Source organism: Lepus europaeus, chromosome 19 (assembly GCF_033115175.1).
Source record: "Lepus europaeus isolate LE1 chromosome 19, mLepTim1.pri, whole genome shotgun sequence".
Classification (NCBI taxonomy): domain Eukaryota; kingdom Metazoa; phylum Chordata; class Mammalia; order Lagomorpha; family Leporidae; genus Lepus; species Lepus europaeus.
In genome coordinates, this window is record NC_084845.1 from 39,001,436 (window position 1) to 39,014,183 (window position 12,748).

The window sequence follows — 12,748 nt, forward strand, 5'->3', positions numbered from 1 at the left end:
CTTAAACTCTTTCGGTCTCGGTTTCTTCATCTCCTGGATTCAAGCAGCAGAATAATTGTAACCACCTCATAGGGTGGTTGTGAGTGGTAAATGAGTTAATATATAAAAAGCTTTCAAAAAATTTCTTGGGAGCAGGGGTTAGGGTGCAGCCATTAAGCCATGATCTTGGGATGCCTGCATCCCATATGGGAGTGCCTGGGATTGAGTCTCCTCTCTACTTCCAATCCAGCTTCCTGCTAACGCATCTTGGAAGCAGGAGATGATGGCCCAAGTATTTGGGTTATTGCCACCACGTAGGAAACTCAAATGGAATCCCTGGTTCCTGGCCTAGCCCTGGTTGCTGTGAGCATTTGGGAAGTGAACCAGAGGATGGATGGTCTTTCTCTCTCTCTCTACTCATTCAAATGAATGAATATATAAAACTTAAAAAAATAAACAAAATACTGTTTGGTCTATGTAAGTACGAGGCAGGAGTAATGTTTGTTGAATAAATGATCCGTCATCATTTGTTCATTGTATAAGAAATGTTGGTAGAGTAAAAGCAACAGTCTTGTTCCTAGAGATTTGTTGAGTGAGCACACTCAGACTCCTTCCATAAGGAAAGTTCTAGGATTATCTGCAGGTGTTCTGTAGCTTTCTCTTACTGTGGAGGATAGCCTGGGGAGGATGAGTGTGAGTGTGTGTGTGTGTGTGAAATACCAAAGTTGGGAATTTTCTGAGTCACATGGTTTGTGCTGGGCTTTGGTCAAAGCTTTGTGATGACAGCTGGGTTCACAGACGATTTGTGTGTCCTGCGTGCCTTACGGTGAGGCAGAGCACCGAGGGTGAGATGCGGCTCCTCTAGGGTCTGTCTCATGAGCCTTCTCTGTAAGAGCGCATGGACAGCATAGGGAAGGGGAACATATTGACCAACCAACCGTGGCAATACATTAAGATTTATCATCTTGGAGTAAAAATTGACCCCAATTTAACCTCTATTAATATTTATTTCTCAAGTCAATAAATCTAGAATTTGTCTTAGCGAAAGTCAATATCAGTTAAATTCTGCCTTCTCTTCTTAAGGGGAAAAGTTAAGAAGGGAACTAGTATTTGAAAATGTTAAAAAATGAAATTTCAAAGCCACACACAAAGTTCCTGGTGGGTAGGGGCAGATCACAGCACTTCTATCACTTACAATTTGAAAACAAATGTATATTAACCCCAATTATTCACTGCCTTGCTTCTCCAGTTCACATCACTGGGATAATGGATGAGCTCCAGCCAGAAAGAAGAGGCATGGACCCATGTTCCGAGCTCCTTGTGGTCTTGGGGCCATCATTTTACTCCTTAGAACTTATTTCTTAATCTTCAAAAAAAAGACCCAAATGTTTCTATTGCATAGTTTTACTCATTATACATTCTACCTAAGAATTTCAGCTCTGTTACAAACAGCAGTGTTATATCTTTCCTCTGTATACATCTTACATTCCTGGAAAAAAAATAAAATCATGTTACTAAATCATAACCTAAGTAAAACATAAAATTTGGTAGCAATTAAGAGCTGATAGATGAAGCCAGCGAATTCTTCTCCCATTCTGTCTTCATACCACCTTTAAAATTTTTTTCTATAGGCCTATTTAGTTGTTTTTTTAATTTCTAAGAGTTTATCTTAATCAAGCAAGTTGGTTATCTTTGAGAAATGAAAACTTAAAACATTACATTTATATCCAAAGCCCTTTTGACCCTCCATCACCCAAAATCCCAAATCCAAACTTTCTGCCAAACTACTATGATCACACTGATATGTATTTTACAGGCCTTTTCTATGTATGTATGCACACATATATAGTACATATACAGATAACATTGTTCTTTAGAAGGATTCTGTATAATGTACTGAATGGTTTTCCACTGAACTTTTTAACAAATTAGTTTTATTTTATTTCAGATATACACATTTCACGTATTTCCTATATACAGATTTTGGAATGTAGTGATACTTCCCCTCCTACCTTCCCTCCTGCCCACGCCCACCCTTCCCACTCCTTCCTCTCTTATTCCCTCTCAATTTTTACAACGATCTACTTTCAGCTTACTTTATAATCATTAGATTAATCCTACACCGAGTAAAGAGGTCAACAATCTCATAATGTCCATTTCACTCTTAGACGTTACATTTTTGGTACTCTATTAGTTACCACAGATCAGGGAAAACATATGGTATTTGCTATTTTGGGAGTGGCTTATTTCACTAAGTATAATGGTTTCCAGTTGTATCTATTTTGTTGCAAAAGACAGGATTTTGTTCTTTCTACAGCTGAGTAGTACTCCACAGTGTATATATACCATAATTGCTTTATCCAGTCATCAGTTGATGGGCATCTGGATTGATTCTGTATCTTGGCTGCTGTGAATTGAGCTGCAATGGACATGGGGGCTTCATACCACCTTGAGTCCCCGTAAAGCTTTGGATAGGAGGGACAGCTAACTGCTAGCAACCCGGTGTTGGGTCCTTTCATTTTCAGACCTCTTGCGAACCTCCAAACCCTCCTTACCCTTCATCCCTCACCTCACCTTATTTTCCCTGTTTTCCTTGCGTAAACGTCCATCCCCTCGAGACCAGTGATCCTGTCATGCACCCTAGTGGCCTCTGTCACTCATGTTTGATAGCGATTCCTACCTTGCCTATTGCCAAGAAACACTGCAAGACTCAAATGCCGTTGCTGTGGTTGGAGGCTGTTTGTTGAAGTCCAGTTGCCATGGAATGGTATGGAAGGGTGGAGGGGCCTTGAAGGAGTGTTTGTTCCTGAAGGAACCGCCCCCATGAAGAGATTAATGATTAATTAATGATTAATTCCTGCAAGAGTGTTTCAGCCGGTGAGCGAGGCCCCTCCCCTCACTCCTTTCCATGCATGTCTGCTTGTGCCTCTGCATCTCTGCCAAGCACACAGCAGCACAAGGCCCTCACCAGAAGCTGCGCTGACGCCCTCAGCCACGCTCTTGGACTTCCGGATTCACCAAGCAAAATAAACCTCCGTCCATTCTAAACCACCCAGGCTCGGTGCCATAGCGTCAGAGGACAAAGACAGATGCAATGCTTGGAGAAACATATTGTGAATCAAAATACATGGATGAGATATCTGTGGAGGCTTTCAAGACTGTTAATCCTCCTAGATTACGTAAAATCCTTAGGGCTGGCTTAAAGTGGAGTACGGCAGGCTTTCAAGGCTTGATTTCCATGACCTGGGTACTTATGTGAATCAGGAAGACAAATGGGGTGGGGCAGTGTGCATCCCTGACCAATCATTCTAGATTGTCCACCCTCTCTCTCTCTTCCCTCGCCTCATGATTTTTTTCCAGAACATTCTTTATTCTCTCCATAGTATTTATAACAATATCCCATTGTTTTATGTACTTGTTTACCTATTCATTGGTTTTTTTGTGAAAATTCACATTCCATGAGGACAGGGACCTCATTTGTCTGACACTTTTGACTTCTCTGTGCCCAACATATGGTTTATACCCAGTCAGTGCTGAATGGATGAATGAATAAATACATAATTATATGAATCAATATAGAACAGATAATAAATGTGGCAGATTGGATTAATAGCCCTGTTCTTTTTCAAAGAAGATTTACTTATTCATTTGAACTCAGAGTTATAGAGAGAGGCGGGGAGACAGAGAGATGAGAGAGAGAGAGAGAGAGAGAAAATCTTCCATCTATTGGTTCACTTCCCAGATGGCCACAATGGCCAGGGCTGAAGGCAGGAGCCTGAAACTCCATCTGGGTATCCCACATGGGTGTCAGGCACCAAGCATTGGGGCATCCTGCTGTCTTCTGAGGTGCATTAGCAGTGAGCTAGATCAGGGCCAGCGCCGCGGCTCAATAGGCTAATCCTGTGCCTGTGGCACTGGCACCCCTGGTTCTAGTCCCGGTCGGGGCGCCGGATTCTGTCCCGGTCGCTCCTCTTCCTGTCCAGCTCTCTGCTGTGGTCGGGGAGTGCAGTGGAGGATGGCCCAAGTGCTTGGGCCCTGCACCCGCATGGGAGACTAGGAGAAGCACCTGGCTCCTGGCTTCAGGTCAGCGGGGTGCGCCAGCCGCAGCAGCCATTGGAGGGTGAACCAATGGACAAAGGAAGACCTTTCTCTCTGTCTCTCTCTCTCTCACTGTCCACTCTGCCTGTCAAAAAAAAAAAAAAAAAAAAAAAGAGTGCACTAGATCAGAAGTGGAGCAGCTGGGACTCAAACCGGGGCTCTTGCAGGATGCCAGTAGCTGGCAGCTTACCCTCTGCACCACAATGCTGCTCCTCTACATTCTTTTGCTTAGTGATTATTTTATTATATATTTATTTGAAAATCAGACTGACACACACACAGAGAAGGAGAGAGATATAGATCTTCCACTGGCTACTCCCCAAATGGCCACAGCAGCCAATGCTGGGCTAGGCTGAAGCCAGGAGCCAGGAACTCCACCCTGGCCTCCCACATGGGTGGCAGGGCCCAAGTACTTGGATCATCATCAGCTATTTTCCCAGATGCATTAGCAGGAACTTGGACTGGAAGCAGAGCAGCTGAGACTTGAACTGTCACTCAAATACGGGGTGCAAATGCAGCAGGTGGCAGCTTAACCTGCTGTGCCACAATGTTGGCCCCTAACCACCATTCTTTAGCTTTCCCCCTCTGCATGTCCTTTGCCATGTGACTTTAAAGTCCCTCCCACAAAGGGGGAGGGGTATATTTTGCTACCCTTTGCTCTTGGTTTGGCCAAGTGACTCACTTTGGTCAATAGCGTAAGACGGAAGTGGTGTTGTGCCAGGATGAAGCCGAGGAATTAAGAGCCCTCACTGACCCACTCGCTCCCTCCCTCCTCCCCCCGTGCTATAAGAAGAACATAGCTGGGATAGCTTACTGGTCTTTGGAGAGGAAAAGAGGCCTGGAGAGAAAGACTACCTGTAGCCCACTAACCCAGAGCAACTATTTCTCAGGCCATGACAAATAATTTGTGTTTGTTTGAAAACACTGAGCTGTAGTATATTACATAGCAGCCCAGACGATCTAATAAATAAGCAACGGTGTCGCCATGCACACACTGACTTGGAGCCTGTATCTAGGTGACAAGCTTGGTCACTGAGACGTGGAGCAGACAGACATTTCTCCAATTGCAGTTTGTGGATGTGAGACTCTCAAGGTCATGTGATGCGAGCAGAGACTCAGGCAGTTCCAGAGGCCAGAGTGGGACTCCTTCCTCCTTTCCCTCCTCCCACCTCTTCCCTACGCGCACGTAGTAGATGCCTTCGGGATGCAAATTTCACGAGCTGGATCCAGAGCTGAGGCTTTTGATGGGTCCCTGCGTGGCATATGACAGAAAGCAGACTCTTTGCCATCAAGCGACTGAAGGGAAACAAATTGTGCTCCGCTATTTGCATTTGTTGCTGCATTTGCCGCCATTTATGGGATTGAGCAAAGTTAATTTGACAGGCATTTATTCATCTTCTGTAATGAAATTGTAAAGAATGGTGTGAGTTTATTCCCGCAGGCCTCGGAGAACACCATTTTCTAAATGTGTTTTTTTTTAATCACCTAAAATGTTTATCTGCCCTGAGGTTTTCAGACTGAAGACTTGGCCATTCTAAAACATCGTGCAGAAAACCATAATAAATTCACTATTAATTGGAGAGGCAGGAAAGTCAATTACAGAAAAATACCCAAACTCCTCATCAACCTTTTAAATTATAACTACTCATATTTCTCATGATCCTTCACCCAACATTTGTTGTGTGAACACAAATAATGCTAACACTTATGCATTCGATTTGCTTTCTGGAATCTCCTCTTTGTTTGATCGTTAAGGCCTCTCTTAAGAAAATATTTCTAGCTTCCATTTCAGCGGGCGGCAGTTAAATTTTTAGAACATTTTCATGGAACTGATGTTGCTATGATGATGGTGATGTTTCTGAAATGATTCTCTGATTTTCCGAGTTCGAGAGGTTAAGACTTGCAGAACGAAGTCGCTCAGTGACTGGGAGCTCACAGAGACATCCAGTCTGCTGACGTCAGCTGAAGCTTCTCCTACAAAGTGATGCTTCTCTAGGTGAAACAGCTGGAAAGGCCTTGAGAAACGGGGGCCCAGGGGGCAGAAGCAAGGTCTCTTGTGAGACGGTGCATGGTGGAAACAGCTGACAAGCCATGCATGTGCATGTGGGCAGGATTTTTCCTGATGGCTATACTGAAAGTCCCAGACTTGGCTTTTATTAGCTTTCCTTAGGTCCCACCACCATCCCTGGCCAAAGGGATGAGTAACTGTGTTGGCCAATCCCTGGTTTCAGGTCATTCCTGGAGGCAGAAGGCGATAGCTCTATATGAATTGTGTATACAGAGGGTGGTTCCTCAAAGAGAATTGCTATGATTATCAGAACTGGGAAGGCAACCAGGCATGCCCATCATGTTTTTCTCTCCAAGTTTTCTGGCTCTGTTGGAGAAGTCAGGCTTCCTGTGATAGATTTCATTGTTGATTCACACCTCCTCAGTCCTGCATGCCATGGGCTGACATTTGTATCCCCCCCTTGTAGAGCCTTTGGGAGGAGATGAGGTATAGAATCAAAGCTCTTGTGAAAGGAATTCATGGCTACGTGAGTGCATAGCAAAAAGGTACCATCTATGAGCAAGAGTAAACCCCCACACACATGGAATCCACCTCGGCCTTGGCCTTGGCAGCCTCTGGAACTGTGGGAAATGCATTTCTGTTGTTTATAAGTCATCAAGTTTGTGTTGCTTGATCAGAGCAAGCACGGCAATAAGATGTTCTATAACAGTTTGGGATCTCTATAGACATGCTTCGTTCTCACAATGGGCTGGGTGTCTTCCCTGTTCCTTGACCTTGAGCTCGACCTAGGGGTTTACTGTGGCCGATGAGACCCTGGTAAAAATTCCGTGTGTGCGGGTTTGAAACATGGCAGTGTGATTGGGACTGTACTCTTGACTCCCGTCACAGCCACAGAGAAGCGTGCTCTGGGTGCCCGCTGGCCCCAGGAGAGTGGCAGACGTGGACAGACGCAAGCCTCACTTTCCATGGAGGTTCAGACAAAATCAGCTGACCGTCGGCGGAGGCACAGATGCACAGGTAAGAAATAAAGCTTGCGGTGAACTACCATCGGGAGTTTACGGCTACTTGTCACCTAGCAATGCCTGACAACGACTTCTAGACTGACCTAATGAGGAACGGAAATACACCTGGTTATTTCTGTCTACCAGTTGCATTTACTGGGGAAGCATACTTCTTCCTTCTCCTTTGTCAGTCTGGACACCAGCCCCAGAATGAGTAAAAATGATTTCTAATTTGGTTGAGTCATTTCTCACCATAATTCCCCCAAATTAGATTTTACTCCTCTTGTTTCCCTTCCTATAAAGTTGCCCCAAACGATAAAAGTTTATAATTTGTGTCCCAAAGTGTTTAACGTCGAACACGATGCTATAAATAATCCGGCACTCTGAGCATGTTCAATAAGAATTACAGCACTATTATTATGACTACACTTAGGCATTTACAAATTTGCCTTTAAATGGAGATGTATCGGGTGTTCAGCTGCTCAGTGACGGAACAATATTAATGTCTTTACAAGGACGGGTGAGTTAATCCAATCTTTCTATATGCTTGGAGACGCTAACGATCTCAGTTTGGACAGCTGGGTTTCTACATACAGTAACTTCTCTGTTACATGGGGGGACTGGGGGATGGGCTGTTTTCATGTTTTGCTTTGTTTTGTTTGAAATCATTATGTAGGGCTTGAGTTGCAAAGAAAGAACCACTGATACAGGCTGCCCATGAGGCCCGAGGTGCGCGAAAGGAGGCAGAGGCGTGGAGCCCCGAGGACCAGCAGCTGGCCCCACGGAGCTGCTCCGACAGATATGTTGGCCCTAAGAAGGTCACTGGGTTGCGGCACAGCAGTCTGAGAGTAGACAGTGCTGTCAAGGCCCTCCGGGTTTGAACGCCAGCTCCAATCTGTGAGGGCTCGGGCATTTATAAACTGTCTTTGCGCCTTCGTTTTCTCTGCTGGTTCACTTACTGGTGCAGTCAGGTTCCACAGAATCAGGGCCTGACGGAGGGATAAAGAAACCCTTTACTTACTAGGGAGTGCTCTTAGGGAGAAGCCGAAGGGCAGTGAGGAAACGGGACAGGGAAGACAAGAGAGCCAAGCAAAGTGGTCTCAGGTACGTCTGATGTTGACCTGCTTGGGGCGGATGTCGTGTGGCTGTGGGGACACCTCATCCCCTATGGGAGAGCCAGCTCTGGCTACTCTGCTTCTGTTCTAGCTTCTAGCTAAGGCACACCCTGGATGCAGTGGAAGATGACTCAAGTGCTTGGGTTCCTCCACCCACATGGGAGACCTGGATGGAGTTCTGGCTCTTGGCTTCAGCCTGCTCCAGCCCTGATTGCTATTTGGGGAGTAAACCAGCAGATGGAAGATCTCTGTGTGTGTGTCTCTTACACTCTCTGTTGCTCTGCCTTTCAAGTAGAAAGATATAAAATAAACACTAAAAAAAAGTTGGCCTGCTCTTAAGAAGAATCTAGAACTATATCACATGGCAGATTTCCTGGCATGTAGCCACTCATTTGTAAAATCGCGAGAAAATCTCTGTAACATAAAATTTACCATTTTAGCCATCTAAAAATTGTAATTTAGAAGCATTGAGTAAGTTCACCAGCTTCTACAGCCATTATGACTGATTGCAGAACTTGTTCTTTATCCCAAAATGAAAGTCCTGTGCCCATCAGTAGTCAGCCCCGTTCCCCTTTTCCCCAGTCCATGGTAACCACAAGTCTGCTTTCTGTTTCTCTGGATTTGCCTCTTCTGATGACTCATGTAAATGCAGCCATACACGACGGAGCCGTTCAGGTCTGGGTTCTTTGACTTAGCCCGAAGCTTCCCGTTATACCAGAACCTCATTTTTTTCTATGATGGAACACTATTCCATTGGATCATATAATATATTTTGTTTAAACTTCCATCAGTTGATGGACGTTGGGTTGTTTCCACCTTCTGGTTCTTACGAATGGTCTATGAACATTTGAGTACCAGCCTTGGTTTGAATACTGCACCCAATTCTCTTGGGTATATGAGCAGGAGTGGAATGGCTGGATCATATGGTCATCCTGTCGTTAATGTTTTGAGAAACTGCCCAACTGTTTTCCAGGATGACTCCAGATTTTACATGTACATCAGCAGTGCGTGAGGGTTCTGATTTCTCCACATTCTTGCCAACGCCTGTTAATATTTTTTTTGTTTTGTTTCAGCCATTCTATAGAATACAAAGTGGCTTCCCTTTGTGGGACACCAAACTTTCGCACCCTCATATTAGCTTCAGGCATCTCCCCAAGAAGGTGGCTCCTGGGATCCAGAGGAACTTCTCCAACGAAGGGGTACAAATGTGAGCTGTGAGCTGGTCACAGTTACAGCAACCACAAAAAGGATCTATTAGACTCATCTGTTCAAGAGTTGTTTATTGAGAATCTACACTACACTGGGCACACTACACTGGGCACAGAACAGGTTCTGACTTACAGAGCCCATATCCTACTGGATAATTCCGACGTTGATCAAGTTGTCACATGCACAAATATAACCCTGACAAGTGTCAGGAAGAAGAGGAACTTGGTTCTCCTGGTAGAGTAAGATTTGACCTCAGCAGCAGGGTCAGAGGAGCCTTCATGAGGAAATAATGCTGGAGGTGGGTGCCAGAGAACAGATGAGAGGGAAGTAGACAGCCACAGAAGGACCAGGAAAGGGTTCCAGGCTGATGGCACATCAGGAAAAGGCCTTGTGATGGGAGGGGATATGAAATGTTCTAGAACTTGAAATGACTGGTAACCATAGTGAGTGGCAAACAGTCTTCGTACACCTGATGAGATGGGGAAAGTCCATGCGTACAGCGCAACCTAGGATGCTTTTTAGCCTAAGAGCAATTGGAGGCCACTGTAGGGAACTCTGCAGCGGTGAACATGTGGGAGGGACTTGATTTGTGTTTTTGACAATAGTGCTCTGTTTGTCCTGGGATTATAGGAAAAGCTAAATCCTCGTACTGAAAGAAGACATGTCACATTGAGATTTTCTCCATTCTGTCCTGCTATGGTTTGACTGCTTGTCATCTCCCAAATTGACATTGAAATTTAATTGTTATCGTGCCAGAGCTGAGAGGTGAGGCCCTTAGGAGGTGGCCAGGCCACGAAGATTCCACTTTGATGGGGGGGGTGTCAGTGCCATTATCAGAGGACAAGGTTAGCCCCTCCTGCTCTGTCTTTCTCTCTTGGCCCTCCCTTCCCACTTCTGCCGTGGGATGATGGCAAGAAGGCCTCCGCTAGATGCAGGCACTGCAATATTGGGCTTCCAAAATTCCTGCTCAGTAGAGATGAGCCAGCCCCTGGGATCCATCACGGCAGCACAGAATACACTAAGACATCTTTGATGGCAGGAGATCATATTCTCCCATCTGTAGCACACACTGACTCTCCTACGTGGTGGTTGGCTTCCTTGTCAGAAGTTTTTCTTCCAAGGTCACCTTCAGCAGGAGTTCCTATCAGAGCCTCAGGTGTTTTGGACTGGGAAAGTTTTTCCATCAATATTGATTGTTAAGATTTTTATTTATTTATTTATTTGACAGGTAGAGTTATAGACAGTGTGAGAGAGAGACAGAGAGAAAGGTCTTTCTTCTGATGGTTTACTCCCCAAATGGCTGCTATGGCTGGCGCTGCGCCGATCCGAAGCCAGGAACCAGGTGCTTCTTCCTGGTCTCCCATACAGGTGCAGGGGCCCAAGCACCTGGGCCATCCTCCACTGCCCTCCCGGGCCACAGCAGAGAGCTGGACTGGAAGAGGAGCAGCCAGGACTAGAATCCGGTGCCCACATTGGATGCCTGTGCCGCAGGCAGAGAATTAACCAAGTGAGCCAAAGCGCCAGCCCCAGATTGTTAAGATTTTTAAGAGGCATGCAATAGGTAAGAACTTCCTTCTCTACCTCAAATCAGAAGATCCTGGAATGAGCACAGAACTCATGCAAATCAATACTGCTTTTATTGGTGCTAACACTGAGCCTGAATACTATAGGTTAGAACCTGTGAGCGCTGGAGTGAATGTCTTCCTAACCCTGCAGCTGAGAGGAGGGAGGTTAAACCTGCCCACCCCGTCACAGATGATGATGGAAAGCTGCTGGAGTCTGTCCCTAATGTGTTGACCAGATCCTTAGCCATCGGCCGCAAACAGACACTTATCTGAACTAGAAGAGATGCACTTGATGGGCTGTGATTGATGGGTGGAATGTTCTGGCACCATAGTGAAGATCAGAGAGTGTTTCCTAACAGAATTGAGATTTGAATGAGGCCCTGAATGAAATGTTGCTTATCTAAGAAATATCAATTCATTATTTACCACGTGATGAGCTATGATGCCTCTGAGTTGACAGAAAGAAATGGTGTTCCATGCTGAGGGTATAGATTAAGCAAAGGTACAGAAGCACAGATACCAAGAGAAGTAGTTGTCAATTACTTAATACGCCTGTCCATAGCAGAGAATAGTTGTTGGCCAGCTGATACAACCTTGAAAGTCACCACTCCCCATAAAGATCTCCAGCAGGTAGCCCGCCTCTGTTGATGGGAACAGCTGGGTCAGAGTCCAGCCAAGACTGGAAGTGCCGGACAGTTAATGTGTGCCTATGATGAATGGGAGTTGACAGATACTCCAGTTTCCTTCCCCTTGGGTGGCTCAGCTCACTTCTCATGTGGGTATGAGCTGCGTTTCCCAGAATGAAAGTCTACACAGCACTGCTCTATGGACTAGCTTCTTTCCCCTCTTCTTCATTGGTGCTTCCTGAGAGAACCTTTTAAATCACATATACTCAGGGCTGGTATAGCAGGTAAAGATGCTACCTGCAGTGCCAGCGTCCCATATGAGCACCTGTTTGAATCCTGGCTGCTCCACTTCCAATCCAGTTCTCTGCTATGGCCTGGGAAAGCAGTGGAAGATGGCCCAAGTCCTTGGGTCCCTGCAGCCTGCGTCAGAGACCCAGGAGAAGCTCCTGGCTCAGCTCTGGCCATTGCAGCCATTTGGGGAGTAAACCAGCAGATGGAAGACTTCTCTCTCTCTCTCTCTCTGCTTCTGTAACTCAGACTTTTAAATAAATAAATAAATCTTAAAAAATAAATAAATCACATGTACTCGCATCCTCATCTATATCTTAAAATAAGATTTGCATCCTGTAATAAAGTAAAAGTCCTTATTTGTATTACTTAGATGATAATACAAGTTAATTATGTACAAAGATAATTAAATATTAAATGAAAAAGATATTTCCAAATGCTTGTTCATTAGATGGTTCATCTATTAAATGTTGTTGAGCAATGTTGTAGTTGAGCAATGTTGGACATTATTTTAAGCAAAAATAAGTAATATTAAACTGTACATAGAAAGTACTTGTTGAATATTCAAAATGAATAGGATTCGTGTCACAAAGTTGACTGGAATAAGCTTAATTTCTTTGTTAGAATAGGTTTATTTTTCTTCTGTTGCAACAATCCTGTTTATAGAAACCAGATGTACTGTTCACTCAGTTGCCCGTTAGATGCCAAATACTTTCTTTCCGTGTGTCATCACAAGAGGCTTACCTTGAGCCCAAAGTGCAAGGCTTACCCAATTATCAAAACTGTACGGACTTGATAATGACCACCATTGACACTGTGAGGGAAGGACTTGGGCAATCACCTGGAAAATCTAATCAGT